This window comes from Camelus dromedarius, unplaced genomic scaffold, assembly GCF_036321535.1.
Source record: "Camelus dromedarius isolate mCamDro1 unplaced genomic scaffold, mCamDro1.pat HAP1_SCAFFOLD_114, whole genome shotgun sequence".
In the NCBI taxonomy this organism is placed as follows: Eukaryota; Metazoa; Chordata; class Mammalia; order Artiodactyla; family Camelidae; genus Camelus; species Camelus dromedarius.
In genome coordinates this window covers 3,248,170-3,264,642 of record NW_026989787.1, presented here as the reverse complement: position 1 = coordinate 3,264,642, position 16,473 = coordinate 3,248,170, and the positions used below count along the sequence as shown (strand labels likewise).

Genomic DNA, 16,473 nt, shown 5'->3' with positions numbered 1-16,473 from the left:
TAAAAATGCAACAATAAATCAGCAACATTTCCTGCACTGTAATGCAAAAAATGACAAAAAACTACAGCATAACTCACATAAGAAGAATGTTATGCTAACACTTAAATCTTTCACTCAAGACAATAGAATTTAATTTTGAAGCAAGGCCGTTATTCATCCTTTCCATTAAGCACATTTCAAAAAAAGTGATTAAACTGCATTGTCTCTATTTTATCCTGATGACCTGCTATTTTTCTCACCACCTCTTAGCTGAATCATTCAAAATATAAACATAGGAGCAGCCAATGTGAAGAAGTAATTTTTATATGTAACTGAATTTTTCCTGTTATTTATAGACCTATTCAAAAAATTGTGACTATGAAACCCACCTTTATTCAATCTTCAAATGAAAGTTGTACACTGGAGATACATCAATTTAATTTTTCTCAGCATCTCATATCATGTGGTTTCCTTTAAGGATAAGAAGAGTGATTCATTAAAATGTTTAAAGTAGAATAATAACTGTCATTTAAAAACTTTATAAAAATTTTTGAATCACCAAAGTCACTTCAAATTAACTATAAAATTTATAATGTATAACAAGTTTTACTAAAACAAAATGGTTTTGAATACTAAGGTGTTCTCAACAAAAAATTAAAACATCTTAAACCTATGAGATTAATGGTATCTCTTATGACCCATATTTCATTAGGATAATTTTAATTTCATTTTCAAATTTCAAGTACATTTTCAGTGATACCATTTGATCAGACATAAAGGATTATAAAATCATCTAATACAATTAGTTTGATCCTTAGTTGGCCTACTAATAAGATATTTATGCAAATCTGTCTACTAATAAGGTACTCAACCATGATTTGTCAATCTAACTACATGTAGGTAAAATATTTTTATTTGAAATATTTCATAGCTGTCTTTAGACATATATGTTCACTGGGTTCCAAACCTATTCTATGCATTCCCCATAAAAGAAAACAAACAAAAAAACCTATATAAATATTTGTTTTATCCCATTATCAAATGTTTCTCAATAGATTTTAGTTTGGGGAATTTAAAATTATGTTCAGATGCAGAAATGAACTTACTCTTATTATTTGCTATATAGCTACAGCTGTTCACTCTGATATGTATATAATTTTAAATTTATCATCCTTTGTACATGAATATTATTATATTAATGTAGTCACACATATTTAATGGTTTTTTCATATGCATTCTATTTCACAAAATATAAATACTTACCTTAGGGAAGTTCAAGTGCACCTCAAGTTCTGAACTATACCTGTTGACACACAACAGTATAACAAATGAAGATTTACGGCAACTGCTAAAATAATTAAGCCCAAAACACACAGTCACATACACAGTTTCATGTAAATTATTTAGATAAAAGCAGCATAAGATTTTAAAGTTTTGAAAACCTGGTTATATATTTATAAATATACATATTTAGTTGTATACTTTGTAAAGTTCTATGTGGAAAGCACACAAGTTACTCTGAAATAACTAAAATAATGTCACAAGCACTCGTGAAAACATAACAAATAAAATTCTTAAATGCAATATGCAATGGAGAGTTCTAATTGATAATATACAATAGGGTATACTTACTGTATTATTTATTACAAATAAAAGGTTTTTGTCCTCCCATTAAAAATTTACATTCTATGAGAAAGTAGTGTCACAAAAAGTAAGCCCAAGAATAAATTATGAGCCAAATAAGTGATGACCCAACTAAGTATATATACAACTTTACTTTGAGGAAATTATTCAGAAATATTCCTCATATCCCCCAATACTAGTCACCAAATCTTCCTTTTCAATTGGAACAAAATTCATAATTGCCACAATTGCAAGTATCCCTTTGACAGAGCCAAGACACTAAATGTCATTTGATCATCTGCACAGTCAGCATAAAAAAACAAATGCCATTTATCTCATGGGAGAAACAAAGTAGATGATTTGGTACCTTCTGACCATCTAATGGGTTATCAGATTAATGTTACTTCTGAAACACATAAAGCAAACCAGGATAGAAAGTAGATAAGGAAAAAGATGGTTCCCAGAGGATATGAGGGCACAGATCAGAAAGAGGAGGGTCAGCTAAGAACTCTTTAATCCTTAAAGTGGTGCCAAGTCTAAGGGAGGGTATTGCCCTTTTAATGATGATAACAAGGGCTAATATTTTAACACTCTGTTTTTTTAAACAGTTGTCTCAGGGACTGCTGCCATCACATGTATAGACACTGTTGTCAAATGAATTAATTTTTACATATATGTAACCAAGCTTTGAACAGATATATACTTCAGTAATTAATCATATATTGAGCCAAGGAAACTAAATCAAAATACAATATTTCAGAGTAGAATTCTTAGACAACTTCAGTTCTCAAATATGATTTATTACCAAGAATATCTGGAGCACTTCTTGATGATAAAATTATTTCAAGAAAAATTCCCAAATATTTGCTCTTTTTTGCTTTCTTTCTATGAAAACAGGAAGAGGGAATGTAAGATTCTCTGCAGCTCAAGACTCTGGGGCTACACAACTACAGGGAGGAAAAAAAGGGAATCAGAGTGCAGGAAAGAAACATACAGTCAGGGTAAGGATACATCAAAAAAGAAGCAAAGTTCTGGGGCATAACCACCAAGGGAAAAATTTAAGGCCAGTTTCATGAGTCCATAACATGTGTGGTACACAGGGTCCCGTGCTTAGAAGGGCTCTACACTTGGCTTAATTTTCTACTGCCACCTTTGTGAAATTATTAATAATTTCTAATAAGGGGTCTATATTAGATTTTCCACTGGGTCCGATTCCTAGAATAGGCTGACAAAAAATGCATTTCCTTTAGAAAAGGAACAGACAAGTTGGAGAAGGGGAGTCTGAAGACCACCCTAGTAAGAGGTCTGGAAGCAACAGCAGGAAGCTTTCAGGAAAAGGGAGGAAGCTGTTTAGATACTAGGAAACAAAAGCAATGAGGGAGAATTGACTTGTAGGATTTCCTGAAAACAACTATTATAAAAATTATAATTAGATAAGTACTAGGGTTATGAATGGGTGATCAGATAGTTACTGATTTTCCTCAAAAAAAAAAAAAGAGAGTCATGTAAAATACATCATTTCAAAAAAATGACAGATCTAATACTTTGCAGAAGCTACAAAGTAATATTATTAGAAACACCATCAATATCAGCAAGTAATGTTTTGTGAAATATAAAATATATATATATAGTTACTTGATCAGTTTTTGACATTTAAAATCCTGAGTAAAGCTCCAAAAATGTAAAGTCTAATTCAAAATTTTAATGGAGTCATGAGGCAGAGCTTTTAGCTTTGTTTTGACTTTACATAAACAAAACATAACTGTAAAATTTCACTCAATTCTTTGCACACAGAATTCCTATATACACTCTACATTAATATTTGCTTTTTCTTCCTAAGCCCTAAGCCCTATAAAGCATCATCTCATAAAACAACAGCAGTTGCAGTATGTATCACGTCATAAAAATATTTCTATATAAATTTTAAAATCATGTACTTTGAGTACTACTCCTATTAACTTGGAATTATGAAGAACAAAAAGTAGATTAATACAAAGCAAAATTATGTATATGAACAACCTTTTTTCTTTAAATGACTGATTGCTTTAGTTTAAAAGAACCCTTTGCAACCTCAACAATTTTAAGATAGAAATTATCTCAAGCATCTTTACTGACTACAATTCCATGAAACTAGAAATCAACAACAGGGAAACAAAGGAGAAAAAATAAAAGCATGGAGATTAAACAATATGTTATTAAAAACCAATGGGTCAATGAGCAAATCAAAGTTGAAATTAAAATATACCTTTAGACAAATGAAAATGAAAGCACAACCACACAAAATTTATGGGACACAGCAAAGGCAGTGCTAATAGGGAAGTTTATAGCGATGCAGGCCTTCCTCAAAAAAAGAATAATCTCAAATAAATAATCTACCCAACAGCTGAAAGAACTAGAAAAAGAAGAACAAAAAAACCCAAAGGCAGCAGAAGGAAGGAAATTATAAAGATCAGGGAGGAAATAAATAATATAGGTATTTAAAAAAAACACAGAAAAAGTCAATCAAACCAAAAGCTGGTTTTTGAAAAAGTAAATAAAATCAACAAACCTCTGGCCAAACTCAAAAAGAAGAAAAAAGAGAGAGCACAAATTAACAAAATAAGAAAGGAAAATGGAGAAATTTCAACAAATAAAATAGAAATAAAGAATATCATATGAGAATATTATGAAAAACTATATGGAAGCAAACTGGATAACCTAGAGGAGATGGACAAGTTTCTGGAAACATACTGTCCACCAAGACTGAATCAAGAAGAAACTGACAACTTGAACAATCCGATCAATAGAAATGAAATAGAAATAGCAATAAAAAACCTCCCTACAAATAAAAATCCAGGACCGGACAGCTTCATTGGGGAATTCTACCAAACATACAAAGAAGAACGCATACCAGTCCTTCTCAAACTCTTCCAGAAGATTGAAAAGGAGGGAATACTTCCAAACTCATTCTATGAAGCCACCATCACTCTGATACCAAAACCAGGCAAAGTCACTACCAAAAAAGAGAATTATAGGCCAATATCACTGATGAACATAGATGCCAAAACCCTCACCAAAACATCAGCAAATAGAATCCAACAGCACATAAAGAAGATGATACATCATTACCAAGTTGGGTTCATCCCAGGGACACAAGGATGGTTCAACATACGCAAATCAATCAATGTAATACATCACATCAACAAGAGAAAGGACAAAAACCACATGATCATCTCAATTGATGCAGAAAAAGCATTTGATAAATTTCAGCACCCATTTATGATAAAAATTCTCACCAAAGGGGGTATAGAGGGAACATATCTCAACATAATAAAAGCTATATATGACAAACATACAGCCAGCATAGTACTCAACAGTGAAAAACTTAAAAGTTTCCCACTAAAATCTGGGACAAGACAAGGATGCCCACTATCACCACTCCTATTCAACATAGTCTTGAATTCCTAGCCACAGCAATCAGGCAAGAAAGAAAAATAAAAGGGATCCAAATTGGAAAACAAGAGGTAAAAGTGTCACTATATGCAAATGGCATGATACTATATATAGAAAACCCTAAAAGGTCCACACTAAAACTATTAGAACTAATCGAAGAATTCAGCAAGGTAGCAGGTTACAAGATTAATGTTCAAAAATCAGTTACATTTCTTTACACTAATGATGAATCAACAGGAAAAGAAAGTAAAAAAATGGTCCCCTTTAAAATAGCACCAAAGTAATAAAATATCTAGGAGTAAATCTAACCAAGGAGGTGAAATACTTATACACAGAGAACTATAAACCATTGATGAAGGAAATTAAAGAAGATTTTAAAAAATGGAAAGATATCCCATGCTCCTGGATTGGAAGATCCATATTGTTAAAATGGTGACCCTGCCCAAGGCAATGTACAGATTGAATGCAATCCCTATCAAATTACCCAAGACATATTTCACAGAACTAGAACAAATCATAATAAAATTTATATGGAATTTCAAAAGACCTAGAATTGTCAAAGCATTACTGAAGAAAAAGAAAGGCTGGAGGAATAATTCTCCCAGACTTCAGACAACACTATAGAGGTACAGTCATCAAGACAGCATGGTATTGGTACAAAAACAGGCATATAGACCAATGGAACAGAACAGAGAACCCAGAAATGAACCCACAAACTTTTGGTCAACCAATCTTTGACAAAGGAGTCAGGAATATACAATAGAATAAAGACAGTCTCTTCAGCAAATGGTGTTGGGAAAACTGGACAGCAGCATGTAAATCAATGAAGCTAGAACACTCCCTTACACCATACACAAAAATAAACAGAATGGATTAAAGACTTAAACATAAGACAAGATACAATAAACCTCCTAGAAGAAAATATAGGTAAAACATTATCTGACATACATCTCAAAAATGTTCTCCTAGGGCAGTCTACTCAAGCAATAGAAAAAAAATCAAGAATAAAAAACGGGACCTAATGAAACTTACAAGCTTCTGCACAGCAACGGAAACCATAAGGAAAACAAAATGACAAACTATGGAATTGGAGAAAATTTTTGCAAATGATGAAACTGACAAAGACTTGATCTCCAGAATATATAAGCAGCTAATATGACTTAATAAGAAACAACCAAACAACCCGATCCAAAAATGGGCAAAAGAACTAAACAAGCAATTCTCCAAGGAAGAAATACAAATGATCAATAGGCACATGAAAAAAATGCTCAATATCACTAATTATCAGAGAAATGCAAATCAAAATTATGATGAGGTATCACCTCACACCAACCAGAATGGCCATTATTCAAAAGTCCACAAATGACAAATGCTGGAGAGTCTGTGGAGAAAGGGGAACCCTCCCACACCACTGGTGGGAATGCAGTTTGGTGCAGCCACTGTGGAAAACAGTATGGAGATTCCTCAAATACTAGGAATAGACTTACCTTATGATCCAGGAATCCTGCTCCTGGGCATATACCCAGAAGGAACCCTACTTCAAAATGACACCTGCACCCCAATGTTCATAGCAGTACTATTTACAATACCCAAGACATGGAAACAGCCTAAATGTCCAACAACAGATGACTGGATAAAGAAGAAGTGGTATATTTATACAATGGAATACTCTTCAGCCATAAAAACTGACAACATAATGCCATCTGCAGCAACATGGATGCTCCTGGAGAATGTCATTCTAAGTGAAGTAAGCCAGAAAGAGAAAAAAAAAATGCCATATGAGATTGCTTATATGTGGAATCTAAAAAAAATAAAAAGAAAGAAACAGACTCATAGACATAGAATACAAACTTGTGATTGCCAAGGAGGCAGGGGTTGGGAAGGGACAGACTGGGATTTCAAAATTTGTAGATACTGACATGTATATGTAGAATAGATAAACAAGATTATACTGTATAGCACAGGGAAATATATACAAGATGTTGTGGTAGCTCACAGCAAAGAAAAAAATGTGACAATGAATATATGTTTGTTCATGTATAACTGAAAAATTGTGCTCTACACTGGAATTTGACACAACATTGTAGAAGGACTATAAGTCAATAAAAAAAAAGTTTAAAAAATAGAGACAAATGACCAAGAAACACAAGAAAAAAATTTATGAAAGGAAAGAAAATCATTGGTAAAGGCAAATATACTGTAAATATAGTAGAGCAATTGTAAAGCCAGTAGGAAAGTTACAGGACAAAGGTAGTAAAATCACTTATATCCATAGCAAGTAGTTAAGGGAGACACAAAATAAAAAGAAGTAAAATATGATTTGAAAACCATTAATGTGGAGTAGAGGGGGGAGTAAAAATACAGGGTTGTTGGATCATGTTTGAGTTTAAGAGATCAGCAACTTACAATTACCACAAATATATACAGGTTGCTATATGTAAGCCTCATGGAAACCCCAAACCAAAAATTTTCAATAGATACACACACAAAAAAAGAAGAGATCCAAACAAAACACTAAAGATGGTCATCAAATCACACAGGAAGAGAGCAAAAGAAGAAATAAACAAACAAAAACCCTACAAGAACAACCAGAAAACAATTAACAAACTGGCAATAAATAAATGGCTATCAATACTTACTTTAAAAGTAAATGGACTAAATACTCTAGTCAAGACAAGAATGGCTGAATGGATACATAAACAAGATGCAGATATATGCTGTCTACAAGACACTCACTTCAGATAAAAAGATACAGACTGAAAGTGAGGGAATGGAGAAAGGTATTCCATGTGAATGGAAATGAAAACTGAGTAGCAATACTTATGTCAGACAAAAGAGACTTTAAAACCAAGACTATAACAAGAGACAAAAGTGGATATTACTAATTATAAAGGGATCAATGCAACAGGAAGATATAAAAATTGTAAATATACACATACCCAACATAGGAGCATCTAAATACGTAAAGTAAAAAAAAACAAGTAAAAAAAAAATACATAAAGTAGATTTTAACAAACATAGAAAGAGAAATTAAGAGTAACATGATAGTAGGGGACTTTATCACCTCATTTATATCAATGAACAGATCACATAAGCAGGAAATCAATAAGGAAATACTGGCTTAAATGACATATTAGTTCAGATAAACTTAATAAATCTACACAAAGCATTCCATCCAAAAGTAGCAGAATATCCATTATTTTTGAGCATACATGGTCATTCTCCAGTATAGATAATATGCCAGGCCACAAAAATAGCCTCAGTAAATTAAAGACAATTGAAATCATATCAAGCATCTTTTCTGACCACAGTGAGACTAGAAATTGACTATAAGAAAAAAACTGCAAAAATCACAGAGAGGATAAACAGCATGCTACTAAACAACTAATGGCTCATTGAAGAAAAAGGATATCACAAAATGTCTGGAAACAAATGAAAATGGAAACACAACAATCCAAAATTTTAGGATGTAGGAAAAGCAGTTCTAAGGGGGAGGTTTATAGCAATACAAGACTACCTCAGGAAACAAGGGGGAAACCCTATCTTCAAACTTAAAGGAACTGGAAAAACAAAAATAAAATCCAAAGTTGGTAGAAGGAAAGAAATAATAAGATCAGAGCAGAAATAAATGAACTAGAGACTACAACAATAGAAAAGATCAATGAACTGGTTCTTTGGATAGATAAATAAAACTGATAAACTTTTCACCAGACTCATCAAGAAAGAGTCCTCAGATAAATAAAATCAGAACTGAAAAAGAAATTACAACCAACACCACAGAAATACAAAGGATCATAAAAGATTACTACAATTATATGTGAATAAAGTAGACAACATATAATAGATGAATTTTTATAAATGTAAAATCTCTCAAGATGCAATCAGGAAAAAATAGAAATATGAACAGATTGGTTGCAAGGAATGAAACTGAAACCATAATTTAAAAAAAAATACCCAATAAACAAGAGTCCATACCAGATAGCTTCATAGGTAAATTATTCCAAATATTTAAAGAGGAGTTAATACCTATCCTTCTCAAACAATTCCAAAAACAGCAGAAGAAATACTTCCAAACTTCCTAAATCATCCTGTTACAAAAACCAGTCAAAGATATCAGTCACACACACACACACACACAGAGGTAGTCACTGATGAACACAGATGCAAAACCTGACACCAAAACCAATCAAAGATATCACACACACATGACAAGCAAAGTCATTGATGAACACAGATGCAAAAATCCTCAACAAAATATTAGCAAACTGAATTGATCATAAACCATGGTCAAGTGGGATTTATCCTCCGTATGTAAAGATAATTCAATAACCACAAATTAATCATTGTGATACACCATCTCAACAGATACAGAAAAAGGTTTTGACAAAATTCAAAATCCACTTATGATAAAAAAAAAACCTCTCCAAAATGTGGGTACACAGGGAGCATACTTCAACATAGCAAAGGCAATATATGATAAACCTAAAGCTAACATCATACTCAATGATGAAAAGCTGAAAGCATTTCCTCTAGATCTGGAACAAGACAAGATTGCCCACTCTTGCCACTTTTATTCAACATAGTATTTGAAGTCCTAGCCACAACAATCAGACAAGAAAAATAAATAAAAGGAATCTAAACTGGAAAGGAAGAAGTAAAACTGTCACTGTTTGCAGAGGTCATGATACTACATATAGAAAATCCTAACAATGTCACCAAAAAACTATTACAACTAATAAATGAATTCAGTACAGTTGCAGGATACAATACAAAGTTAATACACAGAAATCTGTTGTATATCTATGCATTAACAACTAACTATCAGAAAGAGAGATTAAGAAAACAATCTCATTTTCAATCATGTCAAAAGGAATAAAATACATGAGAATATCTAACCAAGGAGGTAAAAGACTTACACTCAAAAAATTATAACACACTGATGAAAGAAATTGAAGATGACACAAATGAAATACCATGCTCTTGGACTGGAAGAATTAATATTGTTAAAATGATCATACTACTACTCAAGGCAATCTACAGAGTCAATGAAATCTCTATCAAAACACCAATGGACTTTTCCCAGAATGAGATCAAATAACTCTTAAATTTGAGGTCAAAACAGAGAAGGACAAATATATGATATCACTTACATTCCCACCAGCAGTGTAGAGGGGTTCCCTTTTCTCCACACCTCTCCAGCATTCATTTGTAGACTTTTTGATGATGGCCATTCTGACAGGTGTGAGGTGATATCTCATTGTGGTTTCTATGATTTGTATTTCTCTAACAATTAGCAATGTTGAGCATCTTTTCATGTGCCTGCTGACCATCTGTATGTCTTCCTTGGAGAAATGTCTATTCAGATCTTCTGCCCATTTTTTGATTGGGTTGTTTGTTTTTTGATATTGAGTTGTATGAGCTACTTATATATTTTGCATATTAACCCCTTTTTGGTTACATTGTTTGCAAATATTTTCTCCCATTCCATACACTGTCTTTTCATTTTATCGATAGTTTCCTTTTCTGTGCCAAAGATTTTAAGTTTAATTTGGTTCCATTTTTTAATTTTTGCTTTTATTTCTTTTGCCTTGTGATACAGATCTAAGAAAATATTGCTACAATTTATACCGAAAATTGTTTTGGCTATGTTCTCTTGTAGGAGTTTCATGGTATCATGTCTTATATTTAGGTCTTTAAGCAATTTTGAGTTTATTTTGGTATATGATGTGAGGGAGTGTTCTGGTTTCATGATTTACATAAAGCTGTCCAGTTTCCCAATACCATTTGTGAAGAGACTGTCTTTTCTCCATTGTATATTCTTGCCTCCTTTGTCATAGACTAATTGATTGTATATTTGTGGTTTCATTTCTGGGCTCTCTATTCTGTTCACTGATCTATATGTCTGTTTTTGTGCCAATACCATGCTGTTTTGATAACTGTAGCTTTGTGGTATTGTCTGAAGTCTGGGAGGGTTATGCCTCCAGCTTTGTTCTTTTTTCTTAGGATTACTTCAGCAATTTTGGGTCTTTTGTGGTTCCATATAAATTTTAAAATGATTTGTGCTAGTTCTATGGAAAATGTCCTGGGTAATTTGACAGGGATGGCATTAAATCTGTACATTGCTTTAGATACTATGGCCATTTTAACAATATTATTCCAATCCGAGAGCATGAGATACCTTTCCATTTTTGTGAATCATCTTCAGTTTCTTTTTTCAATGCTTTACAGTTTTCAGCTTAAAGGCTTTTCACCTCTTTGGTTAAGTTTATTCCTAGGTTTGTTTGTTTGTTTGATGCAATTTTAAATGGGATTTTTTGTTTTGCTTTTTCTTTCTGATATTTCATTGTCAGTGTAAAGAAATGCAACAGATTTTTATATATTAATCTTGTATCCTGCTATCTTGCTGAATTCATGTATTACTTCTAACAGTTTTTGTGTACTGTCTTCAGAGTTCTCTATATAGAGTATCATGTCATCTGCAAATAATGACAATTTTACCTCTTCCCTTCCAGTATTGAAACCTTTAATTTCTTTTTCTCATCTGACTGGAGTGCCTAGGACTTCTACTACTATGTTGAATAGAAGTGGGCAGAGAAGGTATCCTCATCCTTCTGAATTTAGTGGGAAGGCTTTGAGCTTCTGATCACAGAATATTATGTTGGCTGTGGGTTTGTAGTAAAAGGCTTTTATTATGTTGAGATACGTTCTCTCAATATCCACTTTGGTGAAAGTTTTTATCATGAACGGATGTTGAATTTTATAAAATGCTTTTTCTGCATCTTATTGAGATGATAATATAGGTTTTGTCTTTTCTTTTGTTGACTTGCATATGTTGAGCCATCTTTCTGAACAGGATCAGATTTGCATCATAGTTCTCTTGTACAGCAGTGGGAAGGTGAATTAGAAAGAAATCATAGGAAGGCCATGAACAGTTCAGCTGAGAGATAAGGGCATGCATTATTAACAGAGTGAAAAGACAGCCCACCAATGGGGAGAAAATATTTGCAAATCCCATATATGATAAGGGATTAATATGCAGAATATATAGAGAAGCTCTCCAAGTCATCAATACAATTTTAGAAACGGGCAAAAGACTTGAGTAAACATTTATCTAAAGAAATTATAAAAATGGACAATAAACATATGCAAAGTGCAACATTGCTAATCATCAAATATCAAATATGCAAATATCAAAAGCATAATGAGAAACCACCTCACACCTATTAGGATGGCTACTATAAATAACAGGAAATAGCAAGTGTTGGTAAGGATGTGGAGAAATTCAAACCTTTGTGCACAGTTGGTGGGAATGTAAATTGGTGGAGCTGCAGTGGAAAACAGTTTCATGACTCCTCAAAAAATTAAAAATAGAATTACTGTAGGGTCCAGCAATTCCACCTTTGGGTATATACCCCACAGAATTGACAGCAGAATCTCAAAGAGAAATCTGCACACCCAATTTCATAAAGGCATTATTCAAAACAGACAAAAGGTGGAAGGAACCCAAGTATCCATGGACAGATGAATTGATAAGCATAATATGGTATATACAGTCAGCCTTCAGTATCCATGGTTTCACATCCACAGATTCAGTCAATTATGAATCAAAATTATTTGGAAAAAAACTCCAGAAAGTTCCAAAGAGCAAAATTTAAATTTGCCTCATGCCAGCAACTATATACATAGCATTTACATTGCACTTATAATTATTTACATGGCATTTACACTGTATCAGATGTGATAAAGTAATCCAGAGATTATCTGAAGTATACAGAACAGTGTTCACAGGTTATATGCAAATACTATGCCATGTTATGTAAGGAATGTGAGTACCATGGATCTTGGTGTCTGTAGGGGATCCTGGAACCAATCCCCTACAGATACCGAGGGACAACTGTATACACAAGGGAATGTTATTCAGCCTCAAAAAGAAAGGAAATTCTGACACATGCTACAACATGGATGAACTCTGAGGACATCATGCTATGTAAAATAAACCAATCACAGAAGGACAAATGCTGCCTGATTCCACTCATGTGGTACCTAGTGTTCTCAAGCCCATAGATACAAAGTAGAATGATGTCTGCCAAGCACTGGGGAAAAGGGGTAAAGGAGAGGTTTTTTTTTTTCATGGGTATAGAGTTTTAGTTTTGTAAGATGAAAAGAATTCTGGAAATGGGTGATGGTGGTGGAGGCTGTATAACAATATGGGTAAACTCGATACTACTGAACACTTAAAATGGTTAAGATGGTAAATTTTATGTCATATGTATTTTACCACAATTAGAAGGGAAAAGAGAGAGAGAGAGTTAAGAGTCTGAACTAAGGTAGTTGTGATAGATCTAGAGAAAACTCTAGAATGTTGCTTATGTTCATGACTGGGCAGATGATAGTGTCATCAACTGAGATGTGAAACAGAGAAGGCAGAAGAGGGTTTGGGGGAAAGAAGGTCAGATTTTGATGTGTTAAGTCTGAAGTGCCTGAAGCAGTCACATCATGGAGGATACTGGATGGGTGGTGATTCAGTCTATCTACCATGGAGATCCAGGGTGTGGGGAAGAGAAAGGGGAAGGAAAGCATGGGGGAGAGGGAGAGAGGAGGTGAGAAGGGGGAGATAACAAAGGAGAAAAACAAAAGAATAAAAATATTTGAAATCTCTGTGAAGTAAATAGAATACAATTCCTGCAGCCAGACGGCTGGGTTCTTCTCCTAGCTTGGTCATTTACACACTATAGGATCTTGGCAAAGTTTTTAGCCTCCCTGTGATTCACTTTCCTCATCTGTAAAATGAAGATAACACCTACCTTAAGGAATATTTGAAAAGATTAAGTAATCTAATTTATGTAAAGAACATAAAGCTGTATCTGAAACACAGTAAGTGCTCTGCAAGTCTTAGGTATAATTGTCACTGCACTGGGGAAACGTACAAACAAAATAAAGAGAAGTATTGCTTCAGACATCTGGATACAAAGAAAAAGATTACCTAGTTTTGTATTGGACCTTGTTTTGAAAAGTAACCAAAGGAGAAGGGCCAAGGGAACTAAAGGAAGAAAAAAAATCTTAGGTGATACTTTTTTTTTTTTTAATTCATGGAAAATACTTCTAAAGGTCTAATTTCATTAAACTATTACTTTTATGAGAAGTTGCCTTCCAATGCCAAACTTCATAAAGAATAAAAAGAAAACAGAGGTGATGCCTGAATGATAAACACTGGAGGGGGTGTGGAGAAAATGGAATCCCCCTACACTGCTGGTGGGAATGCAGTTTGGTGCAGCCATTGCAGAAAACAGTATGCAGATTCCTCAAAAGACTAAAAGTAGATTTACTATATGACCCGGCAATCCCACTCCTGGGTATATATCTGGAGGGAACTCTAAATTGAAAAGACATCTGCATCCCAGTGTTCATAGCAGCACTATTTACAATAGTCAAGATATGGAAATAACCTAAATATCCTTCAACAGATGACTGGATAAAGAAGATGTGGTATATTTTTACAATGGAATACTACTCTGCCAGAAGAAAAGAATAAAATAATGCCATTTGCAGCAACATGGATGGACCTGGAGATCATCATTCTAAATGAAGTAAGCCAGAAAGAGAAAGAAAAACACCATATGATATCACTCATATGTGGTATCTAAAAAAAAAGAAAAAAAAGACACTGTGAATTCATCTATAAAACAGACTCACAGACTTAAAAATCTTATTACTGGGGAAAGGGGGTGGGAAGGGATAAATTTGGAGTTTGAGATTTACAAATGTTGGCCACTACATATAAAAATGAATTTTTAAAAAAGTTTCTTTTCTATAGCACAGGGAACTATGTTCAATATCTTGTAATAACCTTTAATGAAAAAAATATGAAAATGAATCTATGTATGTATATGCATGACTGGGACGTTGTGATGTACACCAGACACATTGTAACTGACTGTACTTCAACTGAAAAAATAAAATAACAGAAGTGCTGCCTCCCACAGTCACAGAAGCAGTGCACTGAGCCTAAGTAAAGCATATAAAGCCAGGATGCCACACCCTACTTTCTTAGACTAAGTAAAACAAGAATGTTACCTACTTAGAACTTACTCTATTGTCATAAATATCAAACAAAAGCAGTTTCCACTTGATTAATGTGTTATGTTCTAAAAGCTAGCTGAGAAACCAGATACTGGGAAGCCATTTTTGGAAAGAAATTGTTGCAAATGTTAATTAGCTTCCTCTACTTGAACACAAAAGTTCGTATAACCCATCTATAAAAAGTCCATAATATACCAGAGTTTAGCAATTGTACATTATAGAATACAGGCTCCACTTACAACCTCTTCTATGAGAAAATACTTTTTTTTAACTTGAGATAGCTTTCTCTTCAATTCTCAGCAGTGTGAGTAATTACTTCCCTCACCAAAAGGAAAAGGAGGACACTTCAGAGGCAGTAAGGAGAGAAGATAGAAGAAGGCAGACATCTGCATAAGCCACAGGCAGGGGATTCCAGCAGCTGAAATTCTCAACAGGATTGTCAGGTGTTTACAGAACCAGGATTTCCCAAACTGAACTTGATGCCGGAACAGGTATTCAGCAGGCCAGATATGAATTACGGGAGGAGGCTATCACCGCCCCCATAAAATGCAAAATGCTCTATGCTACTAATTCTTTATGCTTCTGGAAACTAAAACATGCATTATTTAGCTCTTTCTTTTATTGCTTCATAAACATTACAATCCTACATTAAACAGATAGGGGAACTGAAATAAACACAGAATACTCTTTGGTAAAAATTGAATCATATACACTTACAGGTGATTGCTCTAAATTTTCACCCAAGTAACACTGAGTCAACTTCACAACAGATACATCTGCTCCCAAGAAAGGAATGGAATAACTGGTGAGTTCTCTGCACTAAGACTTGCAGCCACCTGCAAGACAGACCCACGCTACACCTCTATTTACAGTGACCACAGCTTTAATTGGTAAATTTCTGAATAAAAATCTTAACTCTTCTTGAGTCAGTAATAGCAATGAAGATGGCAGATCTACTCTTAATTAAAATTTACTTCAGTATTTGCCCTTTGTTCTCCACACCGACACTCACACGCAAGCAAGTGACAAGTTGGAACAATGCAGCACCCTTCACGCCATGGGCGCTTAACACATATAGTTTAACCACATTACTCCCCATCAGTTTCCCTAGACGATGACGAAAAGGACACTCATTTCAATAGCCAAGCTCTGATTTTAGAGCTCTCACACATAAATACTATTATGAGATCGATTGATTAGTCTACATAAGATCATCACAGTCTTATTGCATAAAATTTAACTGATGTTTAATTTTGATCTTGATAGTGAAAATTCATAAAATTAATTTTTCCCAGAGTCCAAATATATTATGATAGATGAAATACTTAAGCTTAGGGTAAGGTATTAATTATATTTTAT

At 33.7% G+C, this 16,473-nt stretch overlaps 1 protein-coding gene across 3 annotated transcripts in view; it reads right to left on the bottom strand.

Moving 5' to 3' along the window:
* LOC135320662 (saccharopine dehydrogenase-like oxidoreductase) overlaps positions 1–16,473 on the bottom strand; it is a 61,886-nt gene that overhangs the window by 26,165 nt on the left and 19,248 nt on the right. For 2 of the 3 annotated variants that reach the window (XR_010379914.1, XR_010379915.1), the window contains exons 4-5: positions 1,243–1,282; positions 369–450 (exon numbers count right to left, since the gene is read on the bottom strand). The gene's annotated coding sequence lies outside the window, so the exon portion shown is untranslated. Of the gene's footprint in view, positions 1–368; positions 451–1,242; positions 1,283–1,308; positions 1,328–16,473 lie in introns of those variants that run through there. The other variant, XM_064483790.1, reaches the window with a different exon arrangement.